The sequence below is a fragment of the Mya arenaria genome, chromosome 5, assembly GCF_026914265.1.
Source record: "Mya arenaria isolate MELC-2E11 chromosome 5, ASM2691426v1".
Taxonomy (NCBI): domain Eukaryota; kingdom Metazoa; phylum Mollusca; class Bivalvia; order Myida; family Myidae; genus Mya; species Mya arenaria.
In genome coordinates this window covers 19,855,005-19,875,665 of record NC_069126.1, presented here as the reverse complement: position 1 = coordinate 19,875,665, position 20,661 = coordinate 19,855,005, and positions in this window count along the sequence as shown.

The window sequence follows — 20,661 nt, the reverse complement described above, 5'->3', positions numbered from 1 at the left end:
TGAAAAAAGATAGGACAGTTAAGGTTTGCAGGGGTTCAGGGTTATTGTTGACGATATTGACGAACAAAACGCAAACCTCAAAATGCTAATGCAAAAATGTCAAGAAAAGGTATCAAGTTATATGCTGACACAATGAAGGTAGAACGATTTTAAAAACCCCCCAATTCTTTGGACATTTACTGACTCTACGTTACCCTATGCAGGCAATACATGTATGATAAATCAGTTTGAAATGACCTTTTTAAAAATCATCAACAGATCCTAAAGTATATTAATGTTTAAGTATGCATATGAAAAGAGAACGGCCTTATTTTATTTGTGTTTGTAAACTATGGGGGAATTCTGAATCGTAAGAAATATGTAGAATATATTTTAGGTACATAGGTACAACCTAATTCATGCAATGCATGTCCTTATGGTGAACTAGGAATATAATATCTGTATAAAAATTATGAAGCATTGGTTAAAATTGTAAATACAATGTACTGATACAATCATAGTAAAGACTGTTTATAAACAATGATTTACGACTGTAATGATGCTTATAGAAATTGGATAAGCAACGTTAAAAACATGTAAGACGATTGTGGGTATTCCTAAATATCCGAATAACTGCGATGCATTTGGTTTAAACGGCATTTATTTTGATAAACAATACAATATAAGGTTAACCAAACATTTTCGATATATTTGTATGTGAATTCAGACATAGATCGTAAGATATCTTTGGCAGCATGTTTGGTCTAGTACGCTTAGTAATACTTATCTCTAAGTGATATACAACGAATTTAGAAATACTTTAGATTGAAATAGCAGTTCGATATATTTCCAAAAAGGCTTTCGTTTACTTCTACTTAAATAAGACATTATGTGCATCAAGTTAGAATTTAAACAGGTATATATGCTCTAATTCAAACACTGAGAGAACTTTTTTGTTTATCTGTTTGACGTTCGACTTCATTCCGTGGCTTATTTCTAACAAAGAGAAGTAACTTGTCATAAACGTTATAAAATCAACGTACGTCCCTACCGTATATTACTATTGCCACGTTCAGGTATCGTTGATTAAGTAACATTTACAAACCGACGTTCTCTACGCAAAGAACAGATACTTAGTTTTTAACGTCTCCGCGCGAAGATACAGTAAAATTTTATCACTTGACTGCGGGCCTGGTGTTTGTGTATTGGCCCGCAAAAGCGGATGGCTCTCGGAAAATATTGAACGGTTAAAGTCCCATTAGATATGGATGAGGTATCATATTTGCAAAAAGCTCGTTTATACCCATATATTCATTTCACGGTTTCAGGACAAAACGAACGAATAACATGTTAAAGTTATTAGTAAATGTGTGAGTCAGGGACTACGTAAAACATGCATCGAAACTTGTTTTTATATACATGATAAACAATTACGTACACATAATGAACGTTAAGTCCTGTATTTATTTTTCTGATCACAAATCTCCAATACTTTAGATAAAGGATATCTTTATTGCTTAATCGAACCTTTTACTGTAGAGTGTTTTGAGCCCACACAGATAAGAAACGAAGGTTTTAAGTACTCGTTATCTTATATTACGCATGTAAAATGTACTAATCGATTGCCCAATGCAGTTTGGTCATTTAAGTTTAAGACAGACAGACAGATTTTTGTATAATTATTTATTCAAGGATATACACTATACGTAAGATATGACGGCAAAAGTGTATGGACTGGTCAATTCTTGACTAGGAAATCGCATATGTCTAAATAATCTCATTGTGAAGGGTATGAATTTGTGAACATGTTTTAATATAGTCAGTTTGTATTTCCGAACAAGATAATTTGGACTGTGACAGGTGTCTAATTGATGACTAATATCCGTGATTATAGATCATTGCAGTGTCAGAAATACGTGTTCAGATGATAAAATTTGACCACATTGACTGAACAGATCTGGAATAATGTTCTTTACAGAAATATATTTCTCCTAAGTAAGAAATCAAATGGAATAACTCGAATATCCCATTTAATTTACGACTTCTAAATAAAACAAACATGCCGGGAGTGTATAAATACATAATTATCTACTTGATTGCTTTGTATTTAATTCCACCGACGATACATTGCCTGAAATATTCGGAGAGAAGAATCATAGAATTTTACAGAGGAGAAAGCATGGGCTATAGACATGAATTACAGAATATGGGATACGATTTTTTATTCAAGGTAAAACTATTTACCCTTCATCTGTACGCGCGACAGGTTAAAAATTGTCCTCAATAAAATACACATTGAAGAACAGAATCTAATTGCTAAACATGACAAAAGTAAACGAAACCAATCGTCACAGAAAATTTATTCCATTGAAATCATTCTTGTAATACGTATAGAAATGTGTTTTCAAGACACGAAATAGTATTTACGTTCTAATTACAAAATTATGTATGCTATTCAATATTTCAGATTATTGACGATTTTTATATGTTTGCCACAAACAAGCCTTAGAGCAAAGTAGAAAATGATCATATTAAGCATATTATGGCAGGCAAGGTATGTGATAATGTTTGTAACGTGTATGAACGCTAATTTTAATCGATATTGGGCTGCCATGCAAGTGTGAAATTATTTTTTACAACCAATTTGCTCCAAATTTCTATACAGAACTTGTTAATTTTGCTCGTGCTTTGCAAGTTATAGTTTTATTGTTTTTAAGCTCATTTCAAAGGAAACACCATGGAGTTTACTTTGAAATGTATTTACATATATATATAAAAACAAAGTCACACAAAATTTAAAAAAAATCACAAATAATGTAAAACAACTCGTAGTAATTAATACTACAAAACCGAAATCCAAAAGTAAAATGAACCACAAATCAGATATATGTATAGTTATATATCTTTAGCCTAAATCAGAAATCAACGCCTGCTAGATAGTAAATCAACAGAGGTTAGTAATTTTAAGTAGCGTATTTGTCAAATTGATATATTTATTACGCAGTGCAACTTAACTTTTAAAACAATGCACATATGTATTGATATTTTGATTATTGACCCGTCAGATAAAGCTGTCTAAACAAACAAGAATGTTCGTATATCTTGACAAACTGAGATAAGATATCGGGTAATAATTTTAACGTTTATATATTTGTAATAACGTTAATAAAACTTCATGTCTTATCGTTTCAGGTGAAAAATATTTACCTGGATTCAAACATATTTTCTGCCGATCGAACCGATGTTTGGTCTAATGAAGGCGATGAATATGAAAGCCCAGATACACCTCGCTCTGTAACTATGAATACATTAAAATGTTAAAAAAATCCTCCACCCTCAGATAAGTAGATTTAAAAATTTGTCATGCTGGAAATCCTTATCTTGCCTACGGGCAATGATAAAAGAAGTACCCGTATGGAACTCCTTTTTTACTGTCATCACACTATTACCTCCGATGATGAAGACCGACATCTGTAGCATCATGGAAACCTGGTCTTGTGGCAATATTTAAAATCCAAATTAATTAGTTCACGCTTCAAATGGCGCCACAAACGTTTTACGCTGCATTAATGACATTATGCTGCACTCTCCTCAGAACGTTTTGAAAGACTATTTTCATAATCTGAATCACTACGCGCATATCCATTACAACCACAACTTATCATATATTTTTACGCAAATTGTTTTCACTAAGCTCTAAAGAGTTTCAGCGAAAAAAAACATTTTAACTTTATTTTGTTTAACTGAAGTGGGAGGAAAAGCATTTACCATAGTCGCTCGTTTAAGATAGGTTCATCCCAATCATCGTGCAGTGTGGTTTACGGAAACTCGGTAAACCTTGTTTCCGCAAAACACCCTACGCTCGGGTTGTAATGAGCCTCTCGACCATGGAAGATACTTACTATATAACTTAAGAACAACGTGCATCTTTATGCTCCCACTAAATGTCTTCGAATGTTAATATAATTGCTCTTGTTTGTCCGTCTGTACATCCGCACGTCCCGAACTAGTTTGTGTGGAACTCATTTGATATAATTCGAGAAACTGGTTCAAACTTTCAGATAATCAGGTATCGTGTGGAGATTACAGTACAGCAAACAGTTTGAGTTGCGTTCCTTTCGACCGAATTGATGGCCATTTCTAATTGTTTTCTCTGTAGGGAGTATATTAAAACATATTATGTATCGAAGTCCTAGTATTTGCTTTAATCGGCTACAGATAATCAGGTATCATGAGCAGTGAAGCAATATTTTTGTTCTTCTTCCGTTTCGACACGAATTAGCTCGTCCTGCTTTATTCTTATATTGTAGTATAGTTATGTGTGAAGCAAAGCTGGGTTTGGACTCCTCATATATATGTTGTATGATTGGATTCAAACTGTCACGAATTATCAGGCATCATAGGGCCATATGGTTAGAAAGGAAGTTGTTTTCCCTCATCCATTTCAATCAGAATTCTGGGGCTTTTATATAATGTATGATAAAAACGTCTTTTTGTGCAGTTTATCGTAACCGAAGGAAATTTTTACACGTACGTTTCGACCAAAATTTAGAATCTTTGTTTTTGTTTCCTTCGTTCATAAGCCGAATGTCCCTTCACAAATTCCATTGCACGGACTGTTTCAGTTGTGGTTTATCATGTTTCATTAGCACAATAGTTTTAGAAATTAGTTTTGCCTTTTTCATAAATTTGAATTAAAGTATGTTTTCTAAATTGAAATATATACATCTGAAACAGATGCACATAACTGCTCCCATCTGTTCTGCTGTAGGCATTTTGCCAGTGTCCTCCCTTCTTTGATGTTGCGCAAGAGATAGATCAAACATGGACGGATGGTTATACCGGACGAAATGTCGTAGTTGCTGTAACAGACGTTGGTGTGGACATAGACAGCCCCCATCTTATTGCAAATATTGTAAATTTTCAAAATTATTTATCTAGTATTATAAAAATGAAATAAAGTACATTTTACGTGTCATGGTTTTTGGAGCATATGGTAGGTGTCAAACCGCCATTTAAAACCCTACAATTTAATATTAGTCCTTAAATTAAAAAAAACACACAAAATACAGTTAATATTTTTAATTTTATTTATTCACAGGCATCCCATTTGTCTTATAACTTTATGGATAATAACTCGGACCCAAGACCTGAAATATTTCCTGATTATCAGGAAAGTTTACCGCAGACAAAGTAAGTTTTTGCATATTATAAGAAAAGGCAATATGATGGGATAATGAACAAAAAGAACACAATAGAAAACAAAAACCAATAGGGTATACATGGAGATATCTCTTTAAGAGTTTTCTTGTAGAAACCAAAACTATATTCAACGTATAAAACTAAAAGTATTTGTAAAACTTTAATTGGGACAAGGATAGTGAGTAGTGGTAAGGAGAATCATAAAGTTTAATTTGAATGCTACGAAAAGAAAACCAGCAGGACACATTGGTTGTTCACAGGTACAATAGATGTACAATAGATGTGTTACGCTCGTCACTTAAAAACACAATAGAAAAACAACAGGGAAAAGCCGTGTAGACGCGTATTCAAATAAAAATCCTGTTTACATTTATAATACAATTAAAAATACAGGGACAAGTCCAGTGGTTGACTTTTTAAAAATCAACCCTGTTTATGGTCACTAGGCAGGGGCCCAAACCACACTAAGCTATAGACACGAACATATTAACCTCACATACACAGCCAAAAGAAACTTAAACCACATACACAAATACTAACACCACAAACAAGCCATATCCTCATCAAAATTTCTTTACCGTTAAAGGATGGGATTACCGCCTTGGAACTGTCAGTGAAACAAGGTTTCACTGGAAATCGAGTCTACTGGGAGCTTTAACTAGTAAGCATGGCAATAACCTTACACTTGTCCCATCATTCATAAATAATAACTAAGATAGAATGAACTGGATGTATGATTTAATTTGTTACAGCCATGGGAATGCCTGTGCAGGCCTTATTGGTGGTATTAAAGAAAACGACAATTGCAGTTTATGCGGCGCCGGGGTGGCATTTAATACAAAAGTCGCAGGTATGTGCCCATTTTAATGTATAACGTGTCACAAATATTTCAATTCTACATGAATTTGGCGTCAAACTTATAAGCACGTAAAACATGGAGTTCACACAAGGCAAGTAAATATTATTTATATATAGTAAAGGAGAGCAAACTATTGAACTATATAATGAGGGTAAATACGTTTTTCATGTCATAGTTATACTAGTCGGTATAGATAACTCTTTTCGTTTTAACGTGTTTGAATTGGTTTTTGACGATAGGCATTCGAGCAAACAGGTAAATGAACAGTATATATTGCTTATTGAACATTTTTTTAAAGTCAGAAAAAGTATTACTTAATTAAGCAATATCGGGTTTCGTGTAACGCACTCATAACGAACTTTGGTACAACACAATTTCCGATACAAGTACCTTTCCCAGATGCTTTCAACACAATTCAGATTTGATATTTGAATACAATTTAGCTATTTTCAGGACCTGAAGATTATGTTTGAAAATACTATATTGGGCCTTTAATTTATAAGCACTTGATATATTAATAATTTTGAATAGCAGTTTCTGATATCATCCGATTAGATAATGATCACACTGCGTTTTATATTAAGCTTTGAAAATAGGTCGGGTCAAGAAGTTTCAATGGGATACTAACCCCGAGATTACGAGTGGACGGTTTTCTGCAGCACTTAACTTCAAAAACCAAGAAATTCACATATACTCAAATAGTTGGACCTTCGATAAACCTTTTAAAATGTTGCAGCCATTTACCGAACGTGTTTTTGAAACTGGATTGCAAAAGGTACAGTAAAATAAATATATATGAACGTGTTTTCTACCAAATACCGTACAATGAAGAATTTATTTTTAAGATTGTCTTACAACGTTTTATCTAACTGAAAGTATTTTTTAGATGCACAAGCCAAATACATAATATTACATCTTGGATTTACGAGTGATTGTACGAAACGACCGTTGATAAGACAGTACCCTTTTATTGTGTTTATGTCTGAACTTAACAATGACAAAAAGGCGCGTCAGTAGTTGAAATGTTATCAAGATTTGGTCGATTGGTTGTTCAAAATGTTTAGTCTTTCCAGAATTTGCTGTTATTTATCGGTAAAGTTAAAAGTTACAACTGCAAACTATTATTTAAAATTATTTCTACAAAAAATGAAATTAATTAAGTTTATTTAGTTCTATAACTACATCACAGGTACAGTTTGTAATTATTGTAGGGTCGACAAGGGCTTGGTTCTATCTTCGTGTTTCCTTCTGGTCCCCATGGAAACGGGTTTACAAACAATATTTACACTATTGGAGTCGCTAGTTTTGGAATCAACGGAACTGTACCTCGAAATAGCTTTGTTAGTTCAGCTACTCTTGTGTCAGCATTTGGACAGGGAAGAAGAAGAAATGACAATGGAATGGTATGGAAACTTAAGCTTTGCTGATTATTAAACAGAACCAGTCCTGATTAAGAAATGGATAGTTAAGGTCAATATGTGTTGATCATTTTACTTTGAGAGTACATGTTTATCCCGTATTCTTTTTCATAGCTGACAGTGACCCATACTTATCGTCAACAAACATCTAGATTGTGCGACAACAAATTTGGAGGATCCTCTGCAGCAACTGCTGTAGTGTCCGGAATGAATGCGTTGGCTTTACAGGCGAAGTAAAATCCCAATTTAAGCAAACTTCTAATTCAGCATGTTCCACAAGGAAAACATTAGAATTTTAGAATCAAAAAATAAAACAATTCCATAGTGGTTTTGAAATGGTCAAAGGGGTGTGAATCAAATAAATGAGTTTTAATTTGCGAAATATGTATGCACCAGTAAACAAACAAATCTAGAAATGATCACTTGATGTTCGGCTGAGAAAAAATCACTGTTAAGTTCATTTCTGGAAATACGGAATGTGTATATGTAATATATAAAGTATATTGTTATGATTCTGTATCTGTCAAAGTAAATATATTTTATTATGTCACGATTTAAAAACTGCTCAGTTTATTTCATTTCAGTCCTTCACTTACTTCGCGTGGTATAAAGCATTTGCTCGTGGAGTCATCAGGATACATCGGATTAGCAGAGACATCACATTTTACAAAGAATTGTGCGGGAAAACATTGTAAGAAACATTTGGTATTGATTTTTATATCCATCCATTAGCCATCTAATAGAGATAGGGCATACAATTTGGCACATAAAATGAAAGCTTTGAATATTGTTACGCCTATTAGAGCTTAGTTACATTGGTTACACTGGTTTATTGTGAGGCATGCACGCTGAAAATTGTATTACAATCAGTTACGTCGACAAATATCTAAATATCGGGTTTGCGGTAACATTGGTTACAAACGGTTACAACGGTTACATCGAACATTTTCAAAGTAACCGCGTAACCCGATATTTCAGATAGAAAACAACAACACTTTTTCATACTTTACAAAACCTTTGCGGTAACTCATTGTAACTATTGTAACCGTATAACTATGATCAGAGGTCGACCTGAAAACTAATTTTTAGATGAAAATTTTCGATGTTACCGATGAAACCATTATAATCAATGTAACCGCGTAACCCGATATTTGAGATAAAAAAACACTCTTTTTTTTAACTTTGTTGTAACTCATTGTAACATTTGTAAGATCATAACTCTGATTAGATGTCGACCTACTCTCATTTTATGGGCCAATTTCTAACGTTTATTGATTTAATAGGTATAAACTGTCTAAGTAATAATAAATAGCAATATTTTACACTGCACATTGCATATTGGCTTAATAGTTGCCTAACGATTGTCGGCTTTGCTCACAAATACGCTTTGCATGCCTAAACTAGACCAGTGACAGGCGCTCACAGCCTCCGACAACCGATTTTAACAAGAGAATCCTTCTCACGAACTTATAAGTCGGTAAACGGTATCCAATACTACTATGCAAACCCAAACCGAAAGAAATGATCGTAACTGTACTGGTGAACACTGACAGTAAACGACCAGTGCCTATAGTCCAATTTCGTTCATCGGGTGTGCCTCTTAAATATTTGGGTTAACTAGTATTGAGTATTAATATACTTTTTGTTGTCAATCAGAACTATTGTAATAGCAAAGTCATTATAGTCAAGTTTAATATCTTTACATGTATGACACAACAGCTCACCAATATATATGTCTAGCGCTAACCGTAACAGTAAATTTGCAGAATCTCTTTGATATTTCGTTTACAGTTCATAAGGTGTTTGGATTCGGTTATGTACAAGTGCTGAAAATGGTTCATCTTGCAAAACACTGGAAATTTAATCTACAACTTTTGAATCTGACCTTGGTTTGGTTTGATTTTCAGTGAGTATAATGTACCTGTCAATTGTTCGCCCAACCGGGGTGCAGTATGTGTAGTTTGTCTACATCCCTTGTGTTTGCCCCTTCACCCACAACCCGCACCCACCCTAAGTTGATTAAATCATTGTCAGGTGCATAAGTGAATAAAATATATATTTACCAAACAAATTCACTAGAACTATAAAAATGTCAAAATAAGTTATCGAGTTTTAGTTTTGTTTCTTCGCCGTTATTAAATATATATCAAGTAATACCTAGGTTTATTTTTTGTTTTCCATGATGTTTTTCAGGCATAACCGAACTGATACAGGGTTTGAATTAGTTTCATCGTCCAATATCACTTGCCAAGAACAACCACAATGTATTGACAAAATAGAAACTATTATTGTCAAACTAAGCTTCGTATATCCGAAGCAGAGTCAGACCATTATGTCAGTTATATCACCTTGTGGCACCGAATCCATCCTGATGGAGCACGCAGGTGAGCCACCTAAAGATGAAAACGATGTAGGCAAAAATGAAGGGGTTTCCATCGATGCAAAATTTCTTGCAAACCACTTTTGGGGAGAGGAAATGGAAGGACTCTGGACAGTGAAAATCATAGGGATTGGAAGTTATTCATGTAAGTTGGAAGATTTATGGAGTAAAATATAGGAAATAGTCTGTTAGATGGTGTAAGCATGTGACATGTCCTAAGCAAAAATACAATGAAGTTGGTAACTTCCAACATCAATACAACAATATAAGATAATACACCGTTTAATGTTAGTAATGATTATAAACTTATGCATGATTTCTTTTCCAGATATGATGTGCCGTATCGAAAAGATTACGATGATATTTTATGGAACATCAAAACATGAGTATCTTTTAATTGAAAACACCGTAACGTTACCATCATCGACGTCGTCGAACGGAAATACAACCGGTGCTGGAGAAACCAAATCTACAACACTCATTAAAGTAGTATTAGGTTCAATTTTCGGCGGTTTATGTATACTTGCTCTATTTGTTATTGCATGTAAATGGTCTCAAATATGGAATAGTTGTTCTTACTATAGAGCAAATACTAATCCTGATGTGATAAATTTAAATATTATCATTTAATGTTATAGTAAATAATAAATATCAGTTAGGTATGACTGAATTCATAAATTAACTTTAACTGCTTTATGTAAAATGGTCATTTTACACACCTATAGCCTATTGAAGGTTACTGATCATGCCCACACTTCCACATCTCTTTTGGAATTTAATGATTTTAATTATTACTATTGTTCATTTGTTAATTGTTGTAACTTATTAGTGATGCTATAGTAGTATTTCATCTCAAATGGTGTTGTCTTAGTTTGTGCTCTTTATTTTGCTCTGGTATATAAAGATTTACGAAAGCTTGTGTTAAGATATTTGTATTTGGCAAAGAGTTCATTTCAAATATGCAACGTATAAATGAGTCACTATTATACTGATGGACTAGGACATTCCTTAAATAAATTATTAGTAGATGATTATATTAACTTCAAAATCCCACGTGACAGAGACGTTTTTTTGAAGTAAGGGATTAATTATTTATTTTTTTCATATGTCAATTAACTTATAAAATTGTGCAAACCTCTCAACAAATAAAAAGATCGCACGATTTTAATCCGTGAAACATTTTGCAATCCAGCAATAACACAGGCAATGCTCTTTAATTATTTTAGGAGACTGGCTCAATTTGGAAAGGAAAGTGTTACGCGATTTCGAATGAGATTTCATTGTCTCTGAAAAAAGTATTTAAACTTGATTCCTCTGAGTTTTGTCCAATATAATCGTAATGACCAGTGGGATCCGCTGATGTTTGAATTACACGAGTTTATAATTTATTCTACTGTAGCCCTCGTCTCTTGTACGTGTCAATTTTTACACATGCTGATAGTTATTCTATATTCTGAAAGCTGTAGTTGCCATTCGCCTCTCTATATCGAACTTAATTTCAATAGTTTGCTTTCATTCAATAAATGTCTAAATATTTGTTCGTTCTTTCCCTTTAGGCCGCCCCAACAACTTATATGCACTCACAGAATAGTTAATGCGACGACAGTGACACCAAGTTAATTAACGTTGATAATTGTGCTTCTTGATGATAAACAATGTGTCACCAATACCCTCTACTCCAAGGGGGAGATTACACAATTAAACTAAGCACATATCAAACCATACCATTTCCCGTGTCCTGCTATATTTGACGATTTTGGAGTTAAGGAATAATAGTAGAAATCAGAATACTTAACATACTTTTATATATTGGCCAACTACCTACAGGATGTATTTCATCACAGTACAATAACCGCATACCATTATTAAGGTCGCCTTCAAATCGGAAATGTTTTTCGTCTTCAATTTGACCTTGCTCGCATATTCTGCATTATTTGCTAATACATTTATCTAATGGATTTCCAACTAAACCTACACTTTCACCCTCAACAATAAGATACCCATGCTTATTTTACAATAAATTGATCGTTTATTTTTTTTTAGGTTAAAAGTAATGTACTTCTCTGTCGGAAATGAACTTTTGAATCATCTATACGTTTAAACCTTTGGCATGCCCGGGTTTCCTACTATACCACCATATATTTATGGAGTTATTCAGTTTCCCGTCGATTTTGTTCACAAGGTGTATATATAGCAGCATAAGTTTCGATGTATTCCGAACAGCGGCAAAGGTCAATGTAGGCCGTAAACACTGTTTATTGATCTTTATAATATTGTTCAAAGTGATAACAATATCAAACATTGCGAGGCCCCAATGAATGCTGGATTGTTCATAATATCGTATGTTTTTTTCTACAAATCTCACCGCGGATTCATTTTGCCGTGAGCGCAATAACAATAATTTTCTCTATCGAAATATTTGAGTTCTGCTCAGGGTTCTGTATGTAGAACGGTTCCTCCATACTATTTTTATTATTTTTCTTCATTTTCGCTCTGTCGTATACATTTTCATCCAATCCGGATGTTTCATTACAGTTGTACAAATTTTGACAGACCTTTTACCATTTTTTAAAAACGAAGTTTTCATAGTGAACAGTAAAACCTCTACATTCAACAATTTCAATTGATATTTTCCTTGAATATCGAGGTCGTAGTTTCAGCATTTTCCTCAAGAGTTTATTTGGGTTCAAGATCGACGTCCCCTCAATTACCAATGCAAATGTACGTGTATACGCACGTTAACCTTTTTTAACAGTCTTTCCCGTGTGTGTGTTGTCCTTTCTCTGCTGATTTGCCACATTGCACCCTTCCTGACATGACATACACGTATTTTCTTTGGCCCATACTGTATTCCATCGTTCAAACATGGGCTTATGCCTGAAACGCTTTCTAGTGTTCTTTGTTGACACTATTACTAGAAAGTTAATGCACTTTGCAGGTGTCAAGCTCAAATCATCGTTCTGGTTCGTTCTATAGTCATTTTCAGATTTGCAATAGCCCGCCGTGATAAGTCACTTGACATGAGGTCAGCCGGAATACCTCTTAAATTAAAACGGTCTTTGCTGGGCGTCTTCTCGTTTGCAGGGCAGTGGTTACTATGATCAGTTTCAAATTATTAAAAAAAACACTATAAAAACTGGATGGTCCGGGAGCCGTGATACGACAACGGTAGTATGTAAATGCTTCGTTAAATGATTGTTTGGTTACAAACGTACGTTAAATGTGCTATATTTATTCAAATTGGTCATTTTTGTTGTAAGGGGGCAAGACGGATGCTACTCGTTCGATTTGCCTATGAAGTTACGTCCTACTGACACTGGCCCTTCGGATTTATGTCTGAATGTTATATACCATTAATAATGTTCAAGCAGAATAGAGACTGTAATATCACTTAACTTAAAATTCGTTATCTGAAAAATGTTTTTTACTCAATAATTGATGCATTAATAAGTATCCAAAGAAAAATTCTCAAAGATGCAAACTGCGCAGGAGACCTGAGAAGTTAATGGGCAGCTTATACGAAAATGTGTTATCCAAGTAAAGACTTGTGTGTATAATCACAACTTCCTATTACGAACACAAAATTTAACGACTGAATCTGGTTTGGCTCAATATCGATGGCAAGTTTAGTAGGCGTAGTGACGTTGCATTATAAACAGCCTCTTCTGATAAGAACTGTTTGTAGGCGTTATTATGTTATGTTTATCACTAAGTTGCGGCAAGCTAACTTGTGTTTAACACACATTGATATTTGAATTTATGTATGTGGGTTAAGCTAAGATTTGTGTTGCATCAATACGCTATATTCTTATCTACGAATGGTATTTTTTAATTAGTTTCGTTTAAATTCAAGTAATGAAAGCACTTGGCCACGTTTGTAACACCCCTAGTAGTATTTTTTTTCAGTTTGTGTAACAGAAATCCATTCATTGGACTTATTGAAACACATTGAGAATAAAACTAGATCAAAACGTGATAACTCACTCGATTCTGTAGGCATCAGTAGTGCGTAACTTTGAACGTATGTCGGCATCGAAATGTACAGGTTATATATATGTATATATAAACCCACCTACGTTATTCCATGAAGCAACTGTCACACCTTAACTAAACCAGTTTTTTTCTGTGTCTTCTAAGCAGATTAATGATTATCTCCAGTTTGCCAGTAAAAGCCATCAATTAATATTTTGTTTGACACCTTCGTTCACGGTACATTGGGAAACACAATACCAGACATGACTGTCATCACCATGACAACACAGCATGCTCTCTATATGAGGTAAAATCAATGAAAGTGATTGAGTTTCGAAGGGAATTTAATGTTATAAATATTTTAAAAAACTGATATATTGCCTTTCCGAAATTTGCAGCCCGAGTTTATTGTTAAGCCCCTCAAATTATTCCCGCGAGGCACCCACACTTATTTTGAGTCGTAAAATCCAGTCTGAAAATGTCTTTGTGTCTTTTGTGTTTATACACTGGTGTAAACAACTTCAACGGCACTTCGCGTTTCAAAATGACGTCTGTGAAAAACATCCCTTTAAAATATACATTTGACACCACAGTACTGAGGTTCTTGGACACGGGCTACAAACCTGTCGATGTAAAGAAATAGGGCGTACATAACCCTTCTGACACTCCTGCCGCGCCAAGATTTTAAATAACGCTCATTTTCTTACCAAGCTCAATTTGTTATTTTCATAGCTAGCCGGCAAAAAATTGCAAATGAGTCTTTACCATTGCAATCTATCTTGCCCGCTGAGCAACGACGCCTGAAAACGCTTGCCATTTTCTGTTCTGATGTCAACAAACCTTGCGCAGTTTCCCCCTTAGGTCACAAGAGTTACATCCTTTTCAAAAACAGGTAGGGGAGGTAGGCTTTCCAGGCTTTATGTAAGAACGCCATCTATCAAGTAATATTCTGCATAAAGCTTTAAAGGTTTTAAAAATACAATTTAAAACACACACTTGACATATACATATATGTCATATGTAGATATATGTACACAACTCGTATCGATAGTTTATAGTTTTATCGTTGTACTACAGACGAAACTTGAGTGAGTCTATCATCTTATTTGTGTCGTGTTTGTTTTCAGTGTGACAGATGCGTGTTGATCCCTGTGTAACCAAACCAGTTTGTGTAAGGTTTTGGGTTTTGGTATATCCCTGTAAATTCAATTCCAATAGTAAAATGTTTGCATCAGGGACATGCATGTCACCAGCTAAAATGTTTAAACCACAAAATATATGAACAATCTGCAAGCTCAGTGTTCTTCACAATAGTCAGAATTGTCTGGCGCATAAATTCAGAAGTCAAGATCGATCATGTGTCATAACTGGTACGCGACGATGCCAAATGAATGTGATAATATTGAAAAAGGTTGTTTTAAATATTTACATATAAGAAGCCAAGTTGTTTACCAAATGGACGTAATCTACCAGAAGAATGTTTCAATTAAATATCTAGGTCCAGTTGGATGTTGGATCTAATCGTTTATAAAGAAGATCACTAAAAATATCAGCAGAAGTGATTTAACAATGCAACAATGTTGCAGTCTTCCAGATTTCCCCCAACTTGTTTTAACTACTTTTTAATGACGATTGTATTCATGATTTCTGGTTAGACCACTTGGTTTACCTTTGAAAATCTGCTAAATTACAATTACAATCCAATTATTTCTCAACAACTTAAGAAACATGTTATCACACAAGACTTCCGGGAGGACGTTGAACGGGGTTCCCGTGTGGCAGTGCTATACACTGGTGCACATTACAGAACCAGGGTATCCCTCACAGGGGTTAAATCCTGTGTGTGGTCTATAACACACAACCTAACACGAACACTAATAGTTACACAAGCTCCGACGCTGATGGATGAATGTTTTAGTCAACAGCTAGATTATTTGGTTTATTATTTTAAATTCTGCGAATTGTCAAATAAAAGCCTATTATTCTCAACTTCTTAAGAACAATGTTATCACACGTTGGTGAGCAAGACTTCTGGGAGGACGTTGAATAGGGGTTTGGGGGATCTGTGGGACGGTGCTTTACACTGGTGCACGTGCGTATCCTATGTGTGCTCTATAACACACAACCCAACATGAATACTAATACTTTAACTGATCCAAAGCTGATGGAAGAATGTCGGTTTACAGTCATTTCGTACTTTAGTAATTTCGTACACTCCGATTTTTGGTTATTTCGTAACCTTTAAATGCTCATTTCGTATCCTACCTAAAGTCAGTTCGTAACAAACATTTTATTCATTTTTTAAGTTATTTTTTTCATAAGAAGATACGTATAATTAAGCATAACAATGTATTCGGTATAATATTTAAAAAGATGTATTCAAAATTGAATAAAATATTAACAAAAAGTCATGTTTGTTTTAATTTCCCGACGGATATTTATTTAATGAAAACCTTTTTACCGTCAGACTTTTTTCTTCATTGATTTGTTTTCGGGACAATTCACTTATAAATCATTCTGTTAAGGTGCAGTATTCATAAATGCGTTCTGAAAATTTGAAGTTACAAGTTTCGGCTTATTCATTGATACCAATGAAACGTGCTACTCTTCCAACGCCCCCTAGCAACGGTCTAGATCAGTATTACGTTACAAAGTTCATGTTGAATAATTAAGAAGGACAAGAAAATAAATAACTACACAATAGATTGGTCATATAGACTTTAAACCAAACTTTCATTCATACCTTTATTACATACATAATACATTCGCAACAAGAACTAATTAGCATTAAATATTTGCAAAAAAGTAGATAAGGAACATAAACGATTCTTAAAGACAATTTGCAACTTTTGAAAATTAACTGCATTTTTTTTAACAAACTTCTTTTAATTCAATTCTCGTTTGTTTTTTAATTTAAGTAAAAAGTTCAAAATACACATCACAATTTTTTTTTTTACACAGAATCCCTTTAAAACGAATTTATGTCATGTTTTACAGTATATTAAGTTTCTATATAACATGCAGTGCATTACCAACACAATTGTTATTGTCTCTACTTAACGAACTAGATACAGGCGACCTCTAACAAATGCCACTAAATGTACAAAACGCCGAACTGTCACAAATTGACAGTTTTGACCGTTAAATTTTATTTTTTGTCTCGGAAACAGCTCATTTTGTCATCAGTGCCTTCAATTCAGTCATATTACTCACAATAGAACAAATCTCATTTGTTTGGTAATTACTGAAACTTTCATTTTTCTTAAAGCGTTAGTAACGCTTTTAGCCATAAAATACCAATTTCAAACATAAATATGAAGACTGCGACCAGCACATTTGCCAGAAGTCTTATATCACTGGTGTCCAGACATTAATGCAAACAATGGTTCATTCCTAGACAAAGAAAATAGAAGTCAAAACAATCAATCTGTGAGAGTGCAGCTTTAAGGAATATTCTGTAGAATTATGATAATTATGGATAACTGGTGATCCCATAGTGTTTGGGAGTCGTTTGAACATTCACAAAAACATTATAACAGACAGGCTTTTTCGACCAAGAAAGAATGCAAAAATAGGTTTACGTCTTATTTCTGCTCAAATTAAAAAAAACAACAACATACATTCAAATTGCAAACAAAACTTATCAGTCATTGATACAACATTTTAGTAGTCAGCAATAGATAAAAGGATATAATACAATGGATACCAGTTGAAAGTGATAAAGGAAATATTTATTATAAATGTGATAACTGATTTACAGAAAACGCCTTATAGGTTATACGAATGTTCAGAACATTCAAACCTGTTATATAAATAACTGCATCAACTCTGACGTTTTAAAAAGTTTTTTTATCGCCATAATTCCTCAAATTTACCTAAATGTATTTATGATAAATTTCAATAATCTAAATAAGAAACGTTTCTCAGCAAGCGGCTTCATTGACACGTTTTAAAAGTGAAAAACAAATAACACAAGCCATTGCTCATCATAAACATCAACAAACGAAATACATGCATTCTCAATTTATATACATGCATTAAAAAGCATTATACAGGTAAATGCATTATATGATCAAGGTATACACATGCATTATCAAGGAGTACATGCATTTTAATCAAGAAACAAAATCAAACACTTAAAATAGCCAAATCATATGTAGCTATGGTATTCTTATACACAAATATGACCCGATTTTGGGCCTTAAGGCATACTTAAAACAAATTAAATAATTATTAAGAAAAAATGCCTAAAATAATGATTTTTTTTATTATGTTTATCGATTTCTTCCAAATATGTTTCTTTAAATGCTTGTCACTGGTGCGTTATTTTCTTTCAGATTGATGGCAATTGGTTTACTTATGTTTCCATAGCAACCACATATTTCGTCCTGACTTAAGTTGACTGCAGGCATAGTCTTTTTTTTTAAAATAGCCAATGTAATAAAAATAGAAAACTGAGTCATTACTCTTTTTAATGTAGGTGACATCAATATTCTGTGTTAAGAAACAATTAAAGTTATAAGCTAGTTGTTATATTGAAACGATGATTAGTAATTTCCATGATGTACTTTCAGAATGTCGTCATGTGAATGATGTCAAATTAAGTATTCGATTCGTGCAATACATGGTTACACTTGGTAATATGAATCTAACTCAATATAAGTGATATCATAATGACAGTATCAGAAATACTTCCTGAAAAGTCAATTAATTCAAACCTCTACAAATAATATAAGCAAATTTATGTCCGAATGGCCCGAACTCGCGCGATGCGGCTCATTATATAATGCATACTTTTGGAACATAAAGCACAAAACTCACAACAAACTTGGATGCATCCTAAAACCACACACTAAGAGCCCTAAATAAACGTTTAAACGTACGTATTTGACTGAATTATACAGCGCTTTCATAAACATTGTTATATAGCGATATGCGCGCCATGTTCATCAATTTGATAGATAAATATCGAAACATTCAAAAACTAAAAGATTGTATGGTTACAGAACGATAATCCACGACCATTGCGAAAGTACAACACGCGTCAGCCACAAAAAGGTACACTTCGTTACATCAACGGTAATCCACGACCATTGCGGTATTACAACACACGTCAGTAGATACACTTCGGTATATCCACGATAATCCACGACCATGGCGATAGAACCAGACGTGCGTCAGTCACCCCATAAATACACTTCGGTATATCAACGATAATACACGACCATGGCGATTTAACGAGACGTGCGTCAGTCATCCCGTAGATACACTTCGGTATATCCACGATAATCCACGACCATGGCGATTGAACGAGACGTGCGTCAGTCACCCCATAGATACACTTCGGTATATCCACGATAATCCACGACCATGGCGATAGAATAAGACGTGCGTCAGTCACCCCATATATACACTTCGGTATATCCACGATAATCCACGACCATGGCGATAGAACGAGACGTGCGTCAGTCACCCCATAAATACACTTCGGTATATCAACGATAATACACGACCATGGCGATTTAACGAGACGTGCGTCAGTCATCCCATAGATACACTTCGGTATATCCACGATAATCCACGACCATGGCGATAAAACGAGACGTGCGTCAGTCACCCCATAGATATACATCGTTCCATCAACGGTAATCCACGACCATGGCGATATAACGACAAGTGCGACAGTTACAAAATGGTACACATCGTTCCATCAACGGTAATCCACGAGCATGGCGATATAACGACAAGTGCGACAGTTACAAAATAGTACACATCGTTCCATCAACGGTAATCCACGACCATGGCGATATAACGACAAGTGCGACAGTTACAAAATGGTACACATCGTTCCATCAACGGTAATCCACGACCATGGCGATATAACGACAAGTGCGACAGTTACAAAATGGTACACATCGTTCCATCAACGGTAATCCACGAGCATGGCTATATAACGACACACGTCAGTCACAAAATGGTACACATCGTTCCATCAACGGTAATCCACGACCATGGCGATATAACGACAAGTGCGACAGTTACAAAATGGTACACATCGTTCCATCAACGGTAATCCACGAGCATGGCTATATAACGACACACGTCAGTCACAAAATGGTACACATCGTTCCATCAACGGTAATCCACGACCATGGCGATATAACGACAAGTGCGACAGTTACAAACTGGTACACATCGTTCCATCAACGGTAATCCACGACCATGGCGATATAACGACACACGTCAGTCACAAAATGGTACACATCGTTCCATCAACGGTAATCCACGACCATGGCGATATAACGACACACGTCAGTCACAAAATGGTACACATCGTTCCATCAACGGTAATCCACGACCATGGCGATATAACGACACACGTCAGTCACAAAATGGTACACATCGTTCCATCAACGGTAATCCACGACCATGGCGATATAACGACACACGTCAGTCACAAAATGGTACACATCGTTCCATCAACGGTAATCCATGACCATGGCGATAAAACGACACACGTCAGTCACAAAATGGTACACATCGTTCCATCAACGGTAATCCACGAGCATGGCGATATAACGATATGTGCGTCAGTCATGTGATATATAAACTTCGTTATATTCACAATAATCCACGACCCTGATGATACAACGGCATGCGCGTCAGACACACAATAGATAGACTTCGTTATATCCATGGAAACCAAAGCCTATGGCGATATGACGACACGTGCGTCAGTCACAAAATAGATACACTTCGTTATATCCACGATAATCCATGGTTAAGTGTAAATGTAGCAATACATGACAACAAGATAGAACTTCAAAACATAACTATATAATTTTAACTCA